At 37.2% G+C, this 19,498-nt stretch overlaps 1 long non-coding RNA gene across 1 annotated transcript in view; it reads left to right on the top strand.

Annotated features, from left to right (window-relative positions):
• The window catches only part of LOC123940197, a 106,284-nt gene extending 87,216 nt beyond the window's left edge, over nucleotides 1-19,068 (top strand). The window contains exon 3 of the long non-coding RNA XR_006818045.1: nucleotides 18,990-19,068. This is a non-coding gene — a long non-coding RNA (uncharacterized LOC123940197). The remainder of the gene's footprint in view (nucleotides 1-18,989) is intronic.
• Nucleotides 19,069-19,498: the final 430 nt, after the last annotated feature.

Raw genomic sequence — 19,498 nt, 5'->3', positions numbered from 1 at the left:
ATTTGTGGTGGGTTTTTCATAGATGGCTTTGATAATATTGAGGTATGTGCCCTCTATCCCTACACTTTGAAGAGTTTTGATCAGGAAGGGATGCTGTACTTTGTCAAATGCTTTTTCAGCATCTATTGAGAGTATCATATGGTTCGTGTTCTTTCTTTTATTAATGTGTTCTATCACATTGATTGATTTGCGGATGTTGAACCAACCCTGCAGCCCTGGAATAAATCCCACTTGATCGTGGTGAATAATCCTTTTAATGTACTGTTGAATCCTATTGGCTAGTGTTTTGGTGAGAATTTTTGCATCTGTGTTCATCAAGGATATTGGTCTGTAATTCTCTTTTTTGGTGGGATCTTTGTCTGGTTTTGGGATCAAGGTGATGCTGGCCTCATAAAATGAGTTTGGAAGTTTTCCTTCCATTTCTATTTTTTGGAACAGTTTCAGGAGAATAGGAATTAGTTCTTCTTTAAACGTTTGGTAGAATGCCCCTGGGAAGCCGTCAGGCCCTGGGCTTTTGTTTGTTTGGAGATTTTTGATGACTGTTTCAATCTCCTTACTGGTTATGGGCCTGTTCAGATTTTCTATTTCTTCCTGGTTCAGTTGTGGTAGTTTATATGTCTCTAGGAATGCATCCCTTTCTTCCAGATTGTCAAATTTGGTGTAGAGTTGCTCATAGTATGTTCTTATAATTGTCTGTATTTCTTTGGTGTTGATTGTGATCTCTCCTCTTTCATTCATGATTTTATTTATTTGGGTCCTTTCGCTTTTCTTTTTGATAAGTCTGGCCAGGGGTTTATCAATCTTATTGATTCTTTCAAAGAACCAGCTCCTAGTTTCATTGATTTTTTCTATTGTTTTTTTGGTTTCTATTTCATTGATTTGTGCTCTGATCTCTATGATTTCTCTTCTCCTGCTGGGTTTAGGGTTTCTTTCTTGTCCTTTCTCCAGCTCCTTTAGGTGTAGGGTTAGGTTTTGTACTTGAGACCTTTCTTGTTTCTTGAGAGAGGCTTGTACCGCTATATATTTTCCTCTCAGGACTGCCTTTGCTGTGTCCCACAGATTTTGAACCGTTGTGTTTTCATTATCATTTGTTTCCTTGAATTTTTTCAATTCTTCTTTAATTTCCTGGTTGACCCATTCCTTCTTTAGAAGGATGCTGTTTGGTCTTCATGTATTTGGGTTCTTTCCAGCTTTCCTCTTGTGATTGAGTTCTAGCTTCAGAGCATTGTGGTCTGAAAATATGCAGGGAATGATCCTAATCTTTTGATACCGGTTGAGACCTGATTTGTGACCCAGGATGTGATCTATTCTGGAGAAGGTTCCATGTGCACTAGAGAAGAATGTGTATTCTCTTGCTTTGGGATGAAATGTTCTGAATGGATCTGTAATGTCCATTTGGTCCAGTGTGTCATTTAAGGCCTTTATTTCCTTGTTGATCTTTTGCTTGGATGACCTGTCCATTTCAGTGAGGGGAGTGTTAAAGTCCCCAACTATTATTGTATTATTGTTGATGTGTTTCTTTGATTTTGTTATTAATTGGTTTATATAGTTGGCTGCTCCCACGTTAGGGGCATAGATATTGAAAATTGTTAAATCTTCTTGTTGGACAGACCCTTTGAGTATGATATAGTGTCCTTCCTCATCTCTTATTATAGACTTTGGCTTAAAATCTAATTGATGTGTATAAGGATTGCCACTCCAGCTTTCTTCTGATGCCCATTAACATGCTAAATTGTTTTCCACCCCCTCACTTTAAATCTGGAGGTGTCTTCGCGTCTAAAATGAGTTTCTTGTAGGCAACATATAGATGGGTTTTGTTTTTTTATCCATTCTGATATCCTGTGTCTTTTGATTGGGGTATTTAGCCCATTAACATTCAGGGTAACTATTGAGAGATATGAATTTAGTGCCATTGTATTGCCTGTAAGGTGACTGTTACTGTATATTGTCTCTGTACCTTTCTGATCTACTACTTTTAGGCTCTCTCTTTGCTTAGAGGACCCCTTTCAATATTTCCTGTAGAGCTGGTTTAGTGTTTGCAAATTCTTTCAGTTTTTGTTTGTCCTGGAAGCTTTTTATCTCTCCTTCTATTTTCAATGATAGCCTAGCTGGATACAGTATTCTTGTCTGCATGTTTTTCTTGTTTAGTGCTCTGAATATATCATGCCAGCTCCTTCTGGCCTGCCATGTCTCTGTGGATAAGTCTGCTGCCAATCTAATATTTTTACCATTGTATGTTACATACTTCTTTTCCTGGGCTGCTTTCAGGATTTTCTCTTTGTCACTAAGACTTGTAAATTTTACTATTAGGTGGCGGGGTGTGGGCTTATTCTTGTTGATTCTGAGGGGGGGTTCTCTGCACCTCCTGGATTTTGATGCTTGTTCCCTTTGCCATATTAGGGAAATTCTCTCCAATAAGTCTCTCCAATATACCTTCTGCTCCCATCTCTCTCTCTTCTTCTTCTGGAATCCCAATTATTCTAATGTTGTTTCATCTTATGGTGTCACTTATCTCTCGAATTCTCCCCTCGTGGTCCAGTAGCTGTTTGTCCCTCTTTTGCTCAGCTTCTTTATTCTCTGTCATTTGGTCTTCTATATCACTAATTCTTTCTTCTGCCTCATTGATCCTAGCAGTGAGAGCCTCCATTTTTTATTGCACCTCATTAATAGCTTTTTTGATTTCAACTTTGTTAGATTTTAGTTCTTTAATTTCTCCAGAAAGGGCTTTTATATCTCCAGAGAGGGTTTCTCTAATATCTTCCAGGCCTTTTCCAAGCCCGGCTAGAACCTTCAGAATCGTCATTCTGAACTCTAGATCTGACATATTACCAATGTCCATGTTGATTAGGTCCCCAGCCTTCGGTACTGCTTCTTGTTCTTTTGTTTGTGGTGATTTTTTCCGCCTTGTCATTTTGTCCAGATAAGAGGATATGAAGGATCAAATAAAATACAAAAGGGTAGCAAAGACCCCAGAAAAATGCACTGTAACCAAGTCAGAAGAGACCCCAAATTGTGGGGGGGAGAAAGGGGATAAAAAGAGGTTCAGAAAAAAAAGAAAAAAATTAAAAAAATAAAACAAATAAATAAAAAATATTAAAAAGAAAGAAAAAATATATATTTTAGATAAACCAGTCAAAAAACGTTAAAAAAGAAACGGGTAAAAGTTTTAAAAAATTTAGCAGAAGAAGAAAAAAGAAGAAAAAAATTGAATTAACCGCAAGACTAAAGAATCATGGGGAGAAAGCCATGAGTTCCGTGTTTTGCTTTCTCCTCCTCTGGAATTCCGCTGGTGTCCTAGGTATTGAACCTGCTTTCCTTGGTAGATGAACTTCGTCCTGGCTGGAATTTTTGGTTGATCTTCTGGGGGAGGGTCCTGTTGTAGTGACTCTCAAGTGTCTTTGTCCGAGGCGGAATTGCACTGCTCTTACCAGGGAGTAATCCGCTTGGGTTTGCTTTTGGGAGCTTCTGTTCCCTGAACACTTTCCGTAGAGTGCTGGAGGACTGGAATGAAAATGGCGGCCTCCCAGTCTCTGGCCCGGAGGAGCCGAGAGCCCAGGGCCCCACTCCTCAGTGCGCCCCCAGAGGACAGCACCCAATCACTCCCGTATCCCCAGCCTCCAGCCGCGCTCTGAGCTCACCCAGACTGTGACCAGTTCAAGGTAACCATGAGCTGAGAGCTCAGTCCTCGGCTCTGTCTCTGTAGCCGGCTTCTCCGTTCTAACACCTGTGACCTCTGCGATACTCCGACACCCCCGATCCTTCTGTGACCCTGCGGGACCTTGCGCCACGCTGACCCTGCGTGGGCTTCACCCCGGTTTAGCCTCTGGAGCAATGTCCCTCAGTGGAACAGACTTTTATAAGTCCTGATTTTGTGGCCCCTCCCCCCGTGGTCTATCTTCCTGTCACTTTGGATTCACTTCTCCTCCAGTCCTACCTTTCTGAAAGTGGTTGATTTTCTGTTTCTAGAATTGCTGTTCTTCTTCCCTTCGATCTCCCGTTGAATTTGTAGGTGTTTGCAATGTTTAGATAAGCTATTGAGCTGATCTCCTGCTACCAGATGTAGTCTCAGCCTGCTGCTTTTCCACCATCTTGACTCCTCCCCAGGTACACTTTATTTAATCAATGAAGAAAATGGTTTCAGAGAGTTTAAGAGTTATATTCCCAAGGACTAAAGTTGTTTTGGTGGTAAAACCAGGTTTTGAACCCTGTTTTCAAAACTGATGTTCATTTTATTCCACCATGGGTTTTTCCCAGTAATATCTACTTTGCCTACTGTGTAGGATTATTGTAGACACCAAATAAAATAATGTGTTTTTACAAAACTAAAATTCTCTTCATATGTGGTACATGTATATATGATCTCTCCCTTTTGGGAAGATTTCATGAGAAACTAAGTCGCATGGAAACAATGTGGTGTAATGGAAGGAACTTGACTGTTAGGGTCAAATGGAAGTTGAAAGAACATCCTTCTGGGATGTTATTTTATACTTTATATCATAGTTGAAAGAGACCTATGACGTTGCCATTGACATTTTCCTCATTCACAACATACTTTATTATAGCTGACTCCTCTTTATGATTCATATCCCAGACCTGAATTCTCAGAGATACCCTCTTTGAATATGCTATTTAATATCCCCATTTCTTCTAGGGTACTGTTTACCATTTTCTCCACTTTTTAGCATTTTAACAACTTTTATTATTACTTAAATTACTGATTTTTGTTGTATGTTTACTGTTTTCATCAGGGGAATCTGTCTTTCTTCACTGTATCTGTATTCTTTTATTATACAGTTGAAGTTTAATAAATATTTGTCAGAAGAGCATCATACTATTAGTTAAGAGACCTTAGTTCCATTTTGAGACTGGTCACTAACCAGCTAGGCGACATAGCAATTCACTTAACTCTTCTGGACCTAAGAATTCTCATATTTTATAATAATAGCAAAACTATAGAGCCCACAGAGAGTTTTCACATCCATTATTTTTAAAATAAGCAAGTGAGAGAATCAGACTAAATGAGCACATGAATCCTTTTTAATTCTAAAGTTTGATGTATCTAAGTCTTTGATGTATAACTTACTTTTAAGTGGTCTATAAGTAATCATATAGAAATATGTGCAAAAACCTATTGGGATTTGGAATCCTTATACATTATTTCTTTTCTCTACTGGCTATTCACACTATTTATGATCTAAGTATTCTGTGACTATCATGTCTGTATATTTGCTAGACAGTGCAAATTTTTAAAGTTGATAAAATATGACATATTTTAAAAAGTATTTTCTTTAGAATTTTAGTCAAAACATTTTTTGGAATTATGACCAATGCTCAACAGTGATAGTGTCTGAAGAAATCTGCACTTTGGCTGCCTTTGTCATTGCATTTCACATTTATCGTGATTTGGAGTCTATTCAGATAGTGATCATTCACTACTCACTGTTTTGTTCCATCAGAAGCATTATGTGCATATCACTTTCTTTTTCTAAAATAGGGTGTTAGGCTTGTGTAAGGATAACACTATGTTTAAAACTAATTAAATAAAATGAATAGCAAGAGATTTTTAGTGATGACCTTATTGGAATGATTGCTAAAGTGCATTTCATTATTAAATCAAAGAATCATGCCCTGGAAGAATAAAAAGACCAGAAAGGAAATCAATGAACCTAATTTAATTTACTATTTATTTTTCAAGTTTCCGCTACTAAATTATTTTTAGGATTCAGACTGGTATCAAATACCCTTTTGAGTTGGACTCCTTTAAGTTTTTCTTGCTTAACTGCTATAATTATTTGTCTAAAAGAAGTTTTTGGAAACATTGGTTGAACTGTGAATTGCATTTCTACTTTCAGTAGTTTTCTAATTTAAAATTTTCTTTAAAGTTCTTACCTCTTCAAAAAAATTTTTTTTTACCTAAAGTGCACAAAATTAGGATAATCATAATTGTTTTTTAAAAATATTTTATTTATTTGAGAGAGAGAGTGAATGAGACAGAGAGGGAGGGTGAATCTGAAGCAGAATCTATACTGAGCACAGGGCCTGAAGCATGGCTCAATCCCACAACTGCAAGATCATGACCTGAACCCAAACCAAGAGTCAGATGCTTAACTGACTGAGTCACTCAAGTGCCCCAGGATAATCATAATTCTTATTTCATGACACATTTACATCATTAGTTTATGTAAGGTTCTTATTTATTTGTTTATCATAAAAGAAGCACCCATCACCCAAACAAAAACTAAACTATCAATAAGCACTAACATCCACCTAGTCTTCTGCTAGCCTTTTCCAAATGATCTCAGCCCTCCTTGTATCATACCCCTGCCTGTTACCTCCCCCACTCACCTTTTCTTTCTTACCCACCATAATTCTGTTTCATCCATTGCCCTTAGTCTACAAGTTATATCTTGCTAAAAGAGGATATGGACAAAGGGGAGCCCTCTTGTACTGTTGGTAGGAATGTCAACTGGTGCAGTCACTCTGGAAAACAGTATGGAGGTGCCTCAAAAAGTTAGATTGAACTATCCTATGATCTAGCAATTGTACTACTAGGTATTTACCCAAAGGATACAGAAAATGTTAATTCAAAGGGATACTTGCACCCTGATGTATATAGCATCATTATCTACAATAGCCAAATTAGGGAAAGAGCCCAAATGTCCATCGACTAATGAATGGATAAAGAAGATGTGGCATATATATACAATGGACTATTACTTAGCCACAAGAAAGAACAAATTCTTGCCATTTGCAATGATGTAGATGGAGCTAGAGAGTATTAGGCTAAGTGAAATAAGTCAGAGAATGACAAATACCATACAATCTCACTCGTGGAATTTAAGAAACAAAGCAAGTGAGCAAAGGGGAAAAAAGAGAGGGGGATAAACTAAGAAGCAGACTCTTAACTTAGAGAACAAATTGAGAGTCACCAGAGGGGAGGTGAGTGGAGGGATGGGGGAAATAGGTGATGGGGATTAAGGAGTGCATTTGTGATTAACACCGGGTATTGTATGGAATTGTTGAGTCACTATATTGTACACCTGAAATTAATGTAACACTGTACATTAACTGGAATTTAAATAAAAACCTTTAAAATGGTGACATAAACAAACAAACAAATAAAATGATCTGCTAAGATCCTTTGGTTGTAAGCAACAGAAATTTATTCTAGGTCATCAGAATTAGCTAGAGTTAAACTTATTTAATAGAATTAAACAGAATTAACTGGAATTAAGCTGATTCAAATCAATCAGGAAAAAAAATTGTTCTGCTTATGAGAGAGCTTAAGCAGTAGGACAGGTTAAGAACCAAGCTTCAAAAGGATAGGAACTAGAGTAACTATAGCTGAAATACATAGCCAGTTGTTTTCCGTTTTTTTCTTTTTTCTTTTGGCTAGGAGAGGGAGGCACGAATCAACTCCAGTGCTTTCCAATGCATAATTGGTCTGGCTCAAAATCATATACCATAAAACTGTATCCAACAGAGAACAATTTTCCCAAAGCAAAAGTTAGTTTGCTATTTCATAAAGAAAGGGAATAAATGTTGAGGCCAAAGGCAACACAAGTGAAGAAATACTTTCCTCACTTCAGACACTTGGGCTAACTGAATTTAACACTACAGTCTTTGCAATCAGTTCTCTTTACTACAAGACCTTTTAATATTGAACTACCAGTTATTTATTTGTGACTTAAACAAATGGTAATTTCACATGGTTTAACTAAATATGGCACTATAAGGAGAAGTGACTGACCACAGAATATACTTTCCTCTTTATTAGTTACTATAAGAAGACCACACTATTGGTTTTTTTGATTCTTTAAATCTGTCATATTTATAGTTATTTTTTCCACTTTGCTGTACAGCAAATAACCTCAGATGGTTTTCTAATAGATAATGGAATAGCATGGGCTAAAACTCAGAGAGATTTGGGTCTGAGTGCCTATACAAGAGTGTAAACTCAGGGAAATAATTTAACCTCTCTAGGACTTGGATTCTTTATCTATTAAAGGGCACAGCAAAGGTTTCCTGTCTCACATTGTCCAGAATTGAGTGAGTTATGCATCTAAAGTGCTTAGCAGAGAGCCTGACAAAAAGGAAACATGGAATCAATGTTAGTTGTTGCTGTTGAGTAGAAACACTTATAATTGTTTTAATTTGAAAATTGTTATATTAATCTTCAATCACTTGGCTAACCTAGGAGAGAAAATTGCATTCGCTGAGGGGGACAGGTATTCCCTTTATTCAGGTGAATCCATTTTGGTTGAAAGTATAAGCTATATACACAGCTTCGGGGGATCCTCCTTTAGACTGACAATTGAAGTGTTTTGTTTAATGATGAGAATGGTTCTAGTCACAAAAAAAGTGCCCTTAAAAATTAGAGAAATGCATACACCATGTCAGACACTTGTTGGACAGGGTTTTCTAGTTTAGAGTTTATAAAGGACAGGCTCTGAAAAATCTTTTTTGTTTGGGAGCAATATATGTGCTCTGTCCAAGTGATGCCCTGGAAATTAGGACTGGAGACCCCATCACTTTACTAATTCTGTACATCCTTAATTTTTCCTTCACACGTGGAATATTTTTTCTTGCCTTGTTTCTTCAAAAAGTAGAGCCTTAAAAAAATCCTTACATGTAACACAGGAATAACATGATTACATGAAACTTATAGAGTAGTTGTAAGTCTATGATAAGGTAATGAATGCAGAATGACATTTTGTGTATCATACATCACTTTATACAACCAAAGTACTATTATTATTTTAATGATGTTTATATTGTTTAGGGTAAAAACAATGTAGAGTAGCAGTAGCAGTTAAGAGCATGAACTAAAGAGCCAGATGGCTAAATTCAAATTTCAGCTACACCACCTTGGGCAAGTGACTTGAACTTTAAGTGGCTCATTTTCCTTGCCTTTGTGTTGAGGATAACAATAGTGCCTTTCTCAAAGTGATCATTTTTAAAATTAAATGAGTTCATATATGAAAAGCACTTAGAACAATGCCCGACACAAAATAAATGATATAAAATTATTCCTATTATTATTATTGTCTTTCTTGTGAAAGCTACTACTTTGAGTTCTACTTTTAACATTTTTTTTCAAGATTTATAAATATAACTATACCACACTTCTATGTCTTACTTGTAAGTTGCTGGAATTATATTGTTGGGTGAATTATTCATCTCTTTGTGTCTTATTTTTGCATCTGGATTGTCTGGCCCTTTGAGGTTAGGTCATGTTGTCCACATTTTATTGTTTCTCAAAGGATCTAATAATTCCCTCTCACATGAGTTAAAACCTCTCTTCCATTCTTTTTCACTTGTCTATTGGTTTCTCATAATCATTTTTCAGTTTTTATTTTGACAGAAGGGCATCAAAAGCTACTGGATTGTACTGGAAGTATTTTTAGTATCAGTTTCCAGTTCAGTTTCTTTGCACAGTGAATAATAGCTAAGGGTATTGGGCCAACATGAAAAGTTACTTAAAATTTGGTTCTGTTAGGACGAAGTTGGTTACTGCTTCTATATATGAGATTATCAGAAATCTTCAAAAAAACCAACACTTCAAATTCTCACTTTGAGGAAGATTGTCAATTCTTGGCAGAAATAAACAAAACGAAGTGTCTCCTTCTTCCTCATTCCCCCACACACTCCAAAACAAAGGCAAAAAAAAAAAAAAGAGAGAGAACTGAATTTTCATTTATTTAAAAAAAATCTAATAAATTTGGCTTGAAGATTTTGCCATTATGAGACATATTTATCAAGGTAGAAAGGCATATTATATATTAACATTTTTAGCTTGTTCAATAACTCTTAAATATTTAGGCATATGACAAATCGGCCTCCATTTGTACTCTTTTATTGTGTTAGGATGATTTAATTCTTTAATGACAGAAAACTGGGTTATATTTAATGTAGATATAATTTGTAGGGAATTGATTTCAGAGAAAAATGTCACGCTACATTTGCATGCTGGAGTTTCATAAGTATTAATAAGTATTTCTATTCATAAGAATGAATCCATTAATCCAACAAATATTTATTGAGTTCCAACTATAACCAGGCACTCTTAAAGGTACTGAAGGCATAGCAGTGAGCAAAAAAGACTAAAAGCCCTTGCTTTGGAGGAGTTCATGTTTTAGTGAGGGAGGAAGATAAATGACAGGTAAATAAATATATTATGGAATCACTTATTAATAAGTGCTGTGGAGAAAAATAAAGCGGGGAAAGGGACTGGTAGTGTGTGTTGCTGGTTTATGTGGTAGCCAGGGAAGACCTTCCTGAAGAGATGACGTGTAAGTGGAAGCCTGAAGGACATGAGGAGAAACTTTGCAAATATCTGGGCAGAGAGCATTCCAGGCAGAGGCAGTAGTGAGTGCAAAGGCCCTGTGATAGAGTGGGATAGGCATATTTAAGGAACAAGGTGTTGGAGAGAAATAGGCAAGGGAGACAGAGGTAAGAGATGAGGTAAAAAAGGGGTTGGGGCAAAAAGACTCCGTGATCTTGGTCAGGAAATATATAGACTTTGGCCTTTATTTTGAAGGCAATAAGAAGTTACTGGTATTTTGAGCAAGAGTAGTGACATGATCTGAATCAAGTTTAAACAATACCTCTGCCTAATATTGGATGCATTAAAGAATGGGAAATCTATAGGCTGAAAAATCTGAATGGTGGAGTTGGCTGGGACTTCAATGTAGGAGGCATTAGTCCAGCAAGAATCATTGTTTTAGACATTGATTCTAAATAATCAATAATCTTATTGATTTCAATAAGCAAGATATTTCTTAAAGGGTCAACATAGGGGTTGAAGTGTTAGTGAGCTCTACCTCCTCAAAGTATTTCATATTATACGAACATCCTTATAAAGGCTAATATTTTTCCTGAAAGAGAAAAGATACTGGGTTTAATAGGTTTGAAATAAAGGTTTTCTGATGTTCTAAAACACACTAATAACATACCAAGTCAAGTCAATTATCACATTTTCTTTAATTTTTCTGATGGAAGAACAAGCTGTATATACTCTAACTTTTTTTTTTTTTATTTGACAGAGAGAGAGATCACAAGTAGGCAGAGAGGCAGGCAGAGAGAGAGGAGGAAGCAGGCTCCCCGTGGAGCAGAGAGCCTGATGCGGGGCTCAATCCCAGGACCCTGAGATCATGACCTGAGCCGAAGGCAGTGGCTTAATCCACTGAGCCACCCAGGCGCCCCTATACTCTAACTTTTAGAGACCAGATAAGTTCTGTCAGGGAAGCTAAACAATACTAATGAAAACAGTTTAAAAATGGATTTTATAAGAACATAACCATGAAATCAGAACATATTTAAATGCAAAATTAAATGCCTGTTTGAGACAGACGCAAAAATTCTTGCCAAAATACTAGCCAATAGGATTCAACAGTACATTAAAAGGATTATTCACCACGATCAAGTGGGATTTATTCCAGGGCTGCAGCGTTGGTTCAACATCCGCAAATCAATCAATGTGATACAACACATTAATAAAAGAAAGAACAAGAACCATATGATACTCTCAATAGATGCTGAAAAAGCATTTGACAAAGTACAGCATCCCTTCCTGATCAAAACTCTTCAAAGTGTAGGGATAGAGGGCACATACCTCAATATTATCAAAGCCATCTATGAAAAACCCACCGCAAATATCATTCTCAATGGAGAAAAACTGAAAGCTTTTCCATTAAGGTCAGGAACACGGCAGGGATGTCCATTATCACCACTGCTATTCAACATAGTACTAGAAGTCCTAGCCTCAGCAATCAGACAACAAAAAGAAATTAAAGGCATCCAAATTGGTAAAGAAGAAGTCAAACTATCACTCTTCGCAGATGATATGATACTATATGTGGAAAACTCAAAAGACTCCACTCCAAAACTGCTAGAACTTGTACAGGAATTCAGTAAAGTGTCAGGATATAAAATCAATGCACAGAAATCAGTTGCATTTCTGTACACCAACAACAAGACAGAAGAAAGAGAAATTAAGGAGTCAATCCCATTTACAATTGTACCCAAAACTATAAGATACCTAGGAATAAACCTAACCAAAGAGGCTAAGAATCTATACACAGAAAATTATAAAGTACTCATGAAAGAAATTGAGGAAGACACAAAGAAATGGAAAAATGTTCCATGCTCCTGGATTGGAAGAATAAATATTGTGAAAATGTCTATGCTACCTAAAGCAATCTACACATTTAATGCAATCCCTATCAAAATACCATCCATTTTTTTCAAAGAAATGGAACAAATCATCCTCAAATTTATATGGAACCAGAAAAGACCTCGAATAGCCAAAGGAATATTGAAAAAGAAAGCCAAAGTTGGTGGCATCACAATTCCGGACTTCAAGCTCTATTACAAAGCTGTCATCATCAAGACAACATGGTACTGGCACAAAAACAGACACATAGATCAGTGAAACAGAATAGAGAGCCCAGAAATCGACCCTCAACTCTATGGTCAACTAATCTTCGACAAAGCAGGAAAGAATGTCCAATGGAAAAAAGACAGCCTCTTCAATAAATGGTGCTGGGAAAATTGGAGCCACATGCAGAAAAATGAAATTGGACCACTTCCTTACACCACACACGAAAATAGACTCCAAATGGATGAAGGACCTCAATGTGAGAAAGGAATCCATCAAAATCCTTGAGGAGAATGCAGGCAGCAACCTCTTCGACCTCAGCTGTAGCAACATCTTCCTAGGAACAACGGCAAAGGCAAGGGAAGCAAGGGCAAAAATGAACTATTGGGATTTCATCAAGATCAAAAGCTTTTGCACAGCAAAGGAAACAGTTAACAAAACCAAAAGACAACTGACAGAATGGGAGAAGATATTTGCAAACGACATATCAGATAAAGGGCTAGTATCCAAAATCTGTAAGGAACTTAGCAAACTCAACACCCAAAGAACAAACAATCCAATCAAGAAATGGGCAGAGGACATGAACAGACATTTCTGCAAAGAAGACATCCAGATGGCCAACAGACATGAAAAAGTGCTCCACGTCACTCGGCATCAGGGAAATACAAATGAAAACCACAATGAGATATCACCTCACACCAGTCAGAATGGCTAAAATTAACAAGTCAGGAAATGACAGATGCTGGCGAGGATGCAGAGAAAGGGGAACCCTCCTCCACTGTTGGTGGGAATGCAAGCTGGTGCAACCACTCTGGAAAACAGCATGGAGGTTCCTCAAAATGTTGAAAATAGAACTACCCTATGACCCAGGAGTTGCACTACTGGGTATTTACCCTAAAGATACAGACGTAGTGATCCGAAGGGGCACATGTACCCGAATGTTTATAGCAGCCATGTCTACAATAGCCAAACTATGGAAAGAACCTAGATGTCCATCAACAGCTGAATGGATCAAGAAGATGTGGTATATATACACAATGGAATACTATGCAGCCATCAAAAGAAATGAAATCTTGCCATTTGCAACGACGTGGATGGAACTAGAGCGTATCATGCTTAGTGAAATAAGTCAATCGGAGAAAGACAACTATCATATGATCTCCCTGATATGAGGACATGGAGAAGCAACATGGGGGGTTAGGGGGATAGGAGAAGAATAAATGAAACAAGATGGGATTGGGAGGGAGACAAACCATAAATGACTCTTAATCTCACAAAACAAACTGGGGGTTGCTGGGGGGAGGTGGGATTGGGAGAGGGGGAGGGGGCTATGGACATTGGGGAGGGGAGGCGAACCATAAGAGACTATGGACTCTGAAAAACAACCTGAGGGTTTTGAAGGGTCAGGGGTGGGAGGTTGGGGGAACAGGTGGTGGGTAATAGGGAGGGCACGTTTTGCATGGAGCACTGGGTGTTGTACAAAAACAATGAATACTGTTACGCTGAAAATAATAAATAAAATGGGAAAAAAATGCCTGTTTGAGGCACTGGTTCATCTTCTGTGGCCTTTACAATGTCGGTGTCACAATATAAAAAAGGAGATTGACGTTAAGTTGGTAAAGAGTGAATCACTGGTAGCTACAAACCCTTGCTTACTTTATTTGTAAAACTGAAATTATATGAAAGACTTCGAACAAAATCAGAATTCTAGAGACTGTGGCTCATTGATTCTCTGTGTTACTGTCCATTATGTGTAAACGCTGTGATGACATTTACAATATTAATGCACTAATTAAATGGAAGGTCTAGTAACTTTCTCCTGTATAGTGGATGTTGACCTATAATTCTCCAGGTATATATTTACTTAGCTGAACACACTGAGATTACCATTTGCCTTGAAAATACAGGATGATTTAAGATATATACTCATTCACACATCTTCAGGATTATATTATTTTGTATTGGATACATATTGTGCATCCGTGAGCCAACAAATAAACTTTTATTAAGTTTCTGTTGTCCAGTATCATGCTGGGTGGTTAGGATCAAAAGTCTTTGTTTATAAGGCTATTGAATAACCTGGAGAAACTATTTTTCTGATATGGTTTAAGGTTTTTCTTCTTACTTAATATTTATAATTTAGAAACTCTGTTGAGGAATCAAATTGAATTGGTATTAATGAGAAACCTGTTTTGTCTCAGGGCCATGCTAGGTGCAGAGGAGTTATGAAGACATGATCCCTATTCTCACAGGGGTTACCATGGCTAGAGAAACACACAGGGAAACCATACTAAAGCCTGAGAGTGGGTGGTCAGATTCTGAATACTGCAGAAGCACTGAAAGGGTGGCACCAGTATGGACTTGGCGTGGTATGGAGTCATGAGAACTTGGTTCTGAAACTATGGCCTGAGGTATGAAAAGTCTGTGGAATCCAAGAAGTATATGTCAGAGATTCAGTCTGTTGAGAATAAAGAAATAGGGCAACACTTGGATGTAGTAAAAATAGATGAAGTTCTTTAGGTGACATAATGAGTAAGAAGTAGCTTGGTATTATTCCTACCACCTTCCAACCTCCCAGCCTGGGAGTGGACTTCTGAATGATATTTTTCTTTTTTGGTACCAAATCAAATAGTTGTTTTAGCATCAGGTAATCATTGCTAAAGTTTCCATTCTTGCTGTTTGTCACTTTCCTGTGACTTAAAAATATGGGGCACAAATTCTCCCGACCACTTTTCATTGGATAACAACACTACGTAGAAGCACTTTTTGCCCCCAAGCTACTGCTATGATATGGAACATAGAGTACAGGTATTCCAAGTAACTCACTTCTTGCAGAAATTGGAGAGAATCCAAAAGAAAAATCAATCATAGTTATTCCAAGTGAAGGTTCACAGTGTTCTCTTTCTGTTAATCTGTGAATTCTCTGAGAGCACCGACAATGTCTTATTCACCTTTGATTCCCTCAATGCCCAGGACTGTGTCTGGCAAATGATTAGATGTAAATGTTTGCTAAATAAATACATAAATACAGGGCCCCTGGGTGTCTCAGTCAGTTGAGTGTCTACCTTCGACTCAGGTCATGATCCCAGGATCCTGTGATCCAGCCCCGCATCCGGCTCCCTGCTCAGTGGGGAGTCTGCTTCTCCCTCTCCCTCTGCCCACCCCCAACTTGTATGCTCTTTCTCTCTCAAATAAATAATAAGTAATATCTTCTAAAAATTGGAAAAATACATAAATAAGCACATAAATACATAAAGTAAGTTTTGATATCCATGTCAGGAAATCCAAATATTTGTTCTTTTACTCATTAACTGTTTCTGATCTTTTCTCCACATGCTGTTTGAAGTGTGGAAGTCTCTGTTGTCTTATTAATGTATGAGGCCTTCACAATTGTTTTTAGCATCCTACAAAGTAAAAGCTAAATAAAAGAAGTGTTCACAGGATTGGTTTAAAATTTCAGACCTCTGTCCCACATACTTCTGAAATATACTTAGGTGGCTGGCTGTTCAGTAGAGAGATTCTTTCTCTCTAGGGAAGTTGCTAAAGGAGACAGAACTTTTGTGAATTTGCTTCTTGGAATTCTCTGGAATGTTTTTGTGGGGTGAATTTTAGAATCCTGAGGCGAAGAACACTTACCCATAGGGCAAAGAAGGGACTCTGCCACAAATGCCCTCGCTTCTGACAGATATGAAATTTTCTTACTTCAGAAAACATTCAGGGCTGCTGTTTTCAGGAATTTATCTTTGTTATTCATAAGAGTAGTTGAACACCCAGAAGTTTTGCATATTACCTTCCTCTTTTTTTTTTTTAAGATTTTATCTATTTTTTTGACAGAGTGAGAGATCACAAGCAGGCAGAGAGGCAGGCAGAGAGAGAGGAGGAAGCAGGGTCCCTGCTGAGCAGAGAGTCCAACGTGGAGCTTGATCCCAGGACCCTGGGATCATGACCTGAGCCGAAGGCAGAGGCTTAACCCACTGAGCCACCCAGGCACCCCTGCATATACCTTCCTTAAGAAAAATTTCAGTCAGTCAAATTAGCTGTGTATAAAAATACCATTTTGTCAGAGCGAGGAAATAATATACTTTGATAAACAGAATTCCTTATAAGGATTTCTGATGTTTGAGCAAACTGAATATATAAAATATGCTTTGAACTTAAACTGTATATGGCAGTAATTCACTTCTCTCATGACAGAGAAAAATTTTCAGATTTCTGCAGTCCTTCAAGATCCTGGGACATCTAATTCATTATAACTTTAATCATATATGCATGAAGAAAGTGCAAGAAGGTATACCAAATATGTAATAATTCTATGACATAACCACAAAAAAAAGTTGTTTCAAAAAAATAATTGCCCTTAGCTATTTACTGACTATTATTCCTCTGGAAATACGTAACTTCTTAACCTTTACCCTATTCATTGAGCTACATTCTTAATTGATAGATTATTGAGTAAGTCTGGATTTTAAAAGAAAGACCGTATTTCTATGTCTTTTCGTGCTTCTTGCCCTCTACTACACAAGCATGACAAGATTTGAGATTTAACAATATATAAAAAAATATGGAAAGATTATGTCTGAACAGTGAGAAAAAAGAACAGTGATTAGAATTTAGAACCTAAAGTAACATGAACAAAACCAACTTTATTCCTTGGTGACTATAGAGGAAGTAAGTGTAAGAACCAACTACTCAGTGGAGCACATTATTTCAAAGGTAATACCTCCATTACATTTTTGTGTGTGTGTGTGTATGAGAGGATGAGGATAAACTCATTTTCAGCGGAACTTTATAGGAAGTGATCCTTTTCACCTGAGTTAAGGGACTGTCTTTTCTGAGATAGGTTGCATTTTTTTTTTCTGCTTGTAGTCCTAGGAGTATCATTGGTCTTAAGATGTATTTTGTGTTAGACCCTCTACTAGTTAAACTTTACTGACCAGATCAGTGCTATAAATTTGAACCCAGGCCTATGATGGCTATTCTCCAGGGAGTTGTGTTCCTTTGACCCCCTGGGATTTTTCTGTTTTGTGAGTTCATCTATATATTTAAAAAGATATTTTTTAGGGGCGCCTGGGTGGCTCAGTGTGTTAAGCCTCTGCCTTTGGCTCAGGTCATGATTTCAGAGTCCTGGGATTGAGCCCCGCATCAGGTTCTCTGCTCAGCAGAAAGCCTGCTTCCCCCCTTCCGACTGCCTGCCTCTCTGCCTACTTATGATCCCTCTCTCTCTCTGTCAAATAAATAAATAAAATATTTTTAAAAAGATATTTGTTAGATTTTATCCAGGACATTTGCCTTTTCTGTAATTTTTCTGGAAATCAATACTGATACTTTTTATAAAGCACTAAATAAATTCTTTAGTATGCTTTACTCTTTTATATTTGGACCCTATCTTGACTGAAAAAAAAAAAAAAAACCTTTCTGAATGCTACTAAGATCTCAGTTTTGGAGGTGAATTTTTCCTTGTGATCTTCCTAGGTTTACAAATCCATTTATATTTAACTTGCTGGCGTATGTACATTTTTGGATGTTAGCAAATACCTTAATCAATATTTAATATCTTCTGTGGCCATATATTACTCTACTCACTTTGGACTTATTGTGTGTTTGCTTGAAGGTCCTGGGCATCACAGGCACACTGATGATATTACTGTATGAACACTAATAAATTTGATGGGTAAAAATTTCCAGGTTCCCCCCAAAAAGCTGCATCTCCAAATCTATGGAGAAGGAAAGTCAGTCAATGATATTTACCATGGACGACAGTAACTGACTGCAGGGAGGTCTCCTAGGAGTAATTCATCTTTCATTTTGATTTGGAATTAACTCACTGGAAAGACATAAATGATGGTGACTTGAGGTAGACTGGAAGAGGATGACCCTTCGTCCTGCAAAATCAACTAAGAGTAATGTAAACTCACAATAACAGATAATAAGTCTCTCGGGTTGAAGAGGGATGATGCTTTGATTCATGGATCTAAACGATTGAGACCAGAGTGGGTTTTTTTGCAGACCACAGAAGAAAGTGTGCCCTGACAGGTTGACATCACATCTGCTTTTATCAGAGGCAAGGATTTTTGATCTGCCATAACATGATTCTAATAAACTAGTCCCAAGATGGATATAGCCAAATATATTAATTCTCTAAATTAAAAAAAAATTAATTTTAAGCCCTCAAATAATGTAAGTATATGTGTATATGTGTGTACATACACATGTGTTTCCTACTGATTTAAAAATAAATAAATTTTTCCTTGTTTCATAGTCTCTATTAGGGTCTCAGAGAATCTTGAGGTGTGTCCGGACATTTGTATTTAATTGAAATGATTCCTATTTTGTGAGATCTTATGTCTGCTTCTTTTTGGAGTGGGAGGCAGTCTTTTGTGTCTCAGTTTCTTCTGACAGTGTGACTCTTTGTAGTGACTCCATTTGCTTTTAGTTTGCTATTTATAGTCACCTGTGGCTTGATTTAAATTGGGTGTTCCCAGTTAGAATTAGTGTTCTGAATCCAAACACCTATGTTTGAATCGCAATATTACCCAAACTTCAGTGTATGGGCCTTCTAAAATCTGTTCTGACTGCTCAGAGGGCCTTTTAAATTTTGGTTTCATTCCAGATACTTAAGATGGAGTCATGTGACCTCCATATAAATGAAATGTTCCTTTCCCTGATGAAAAGAGAATAATGGGTTGATTGACCAACAAGAATGTGGCCCAGATGGAAATCATATTCTTTATTGTAACTTAATAAACTATTATTTTGTGTTATAATTTTCTTTTTTTCCTGAAACTGTTAAGAATGACTCAACTTGCCAGCTTTAAAAAATCAAAGGTTAATCTGCAAAATTGAGTGACAGGACTGTAAAGCCCAGGCTGAAATTTCCTCTTGTCTCACTCACTATATTACTACATAAGGCATTTGTTTTGGATTAAAAATCAGTATAAGAAGCAAGAGAGAAAAAAAGCTCAAACAATCAAGATGATAGTTGGCTCAATATATATGCTGAATCAGTGACTCAAAGATGAACAGTAGAGACCTGGCATCATTCACCCTGTTTCAGTCTTTGTCAGGTGGTTGATACGTTTTAAATATTTCCTTGGATTTTACGGCAGTCTTGCCGATGTG

This window comes from Meles meles, chromosome 4, assembly GCF_922984935.1.
Source record: "Meles meles chromosome 4, mMelMel3.1 paternal haplotype, whole genome shotgun sequence".
NCBI lineage: Eukaryota > Metazoa > Chordata > Mammalia > Carnivora > Mustelidae > Meles > Meles meles.
This window is presented reverse-complemented; position numbering and strand designations above follow the sequence as displayed.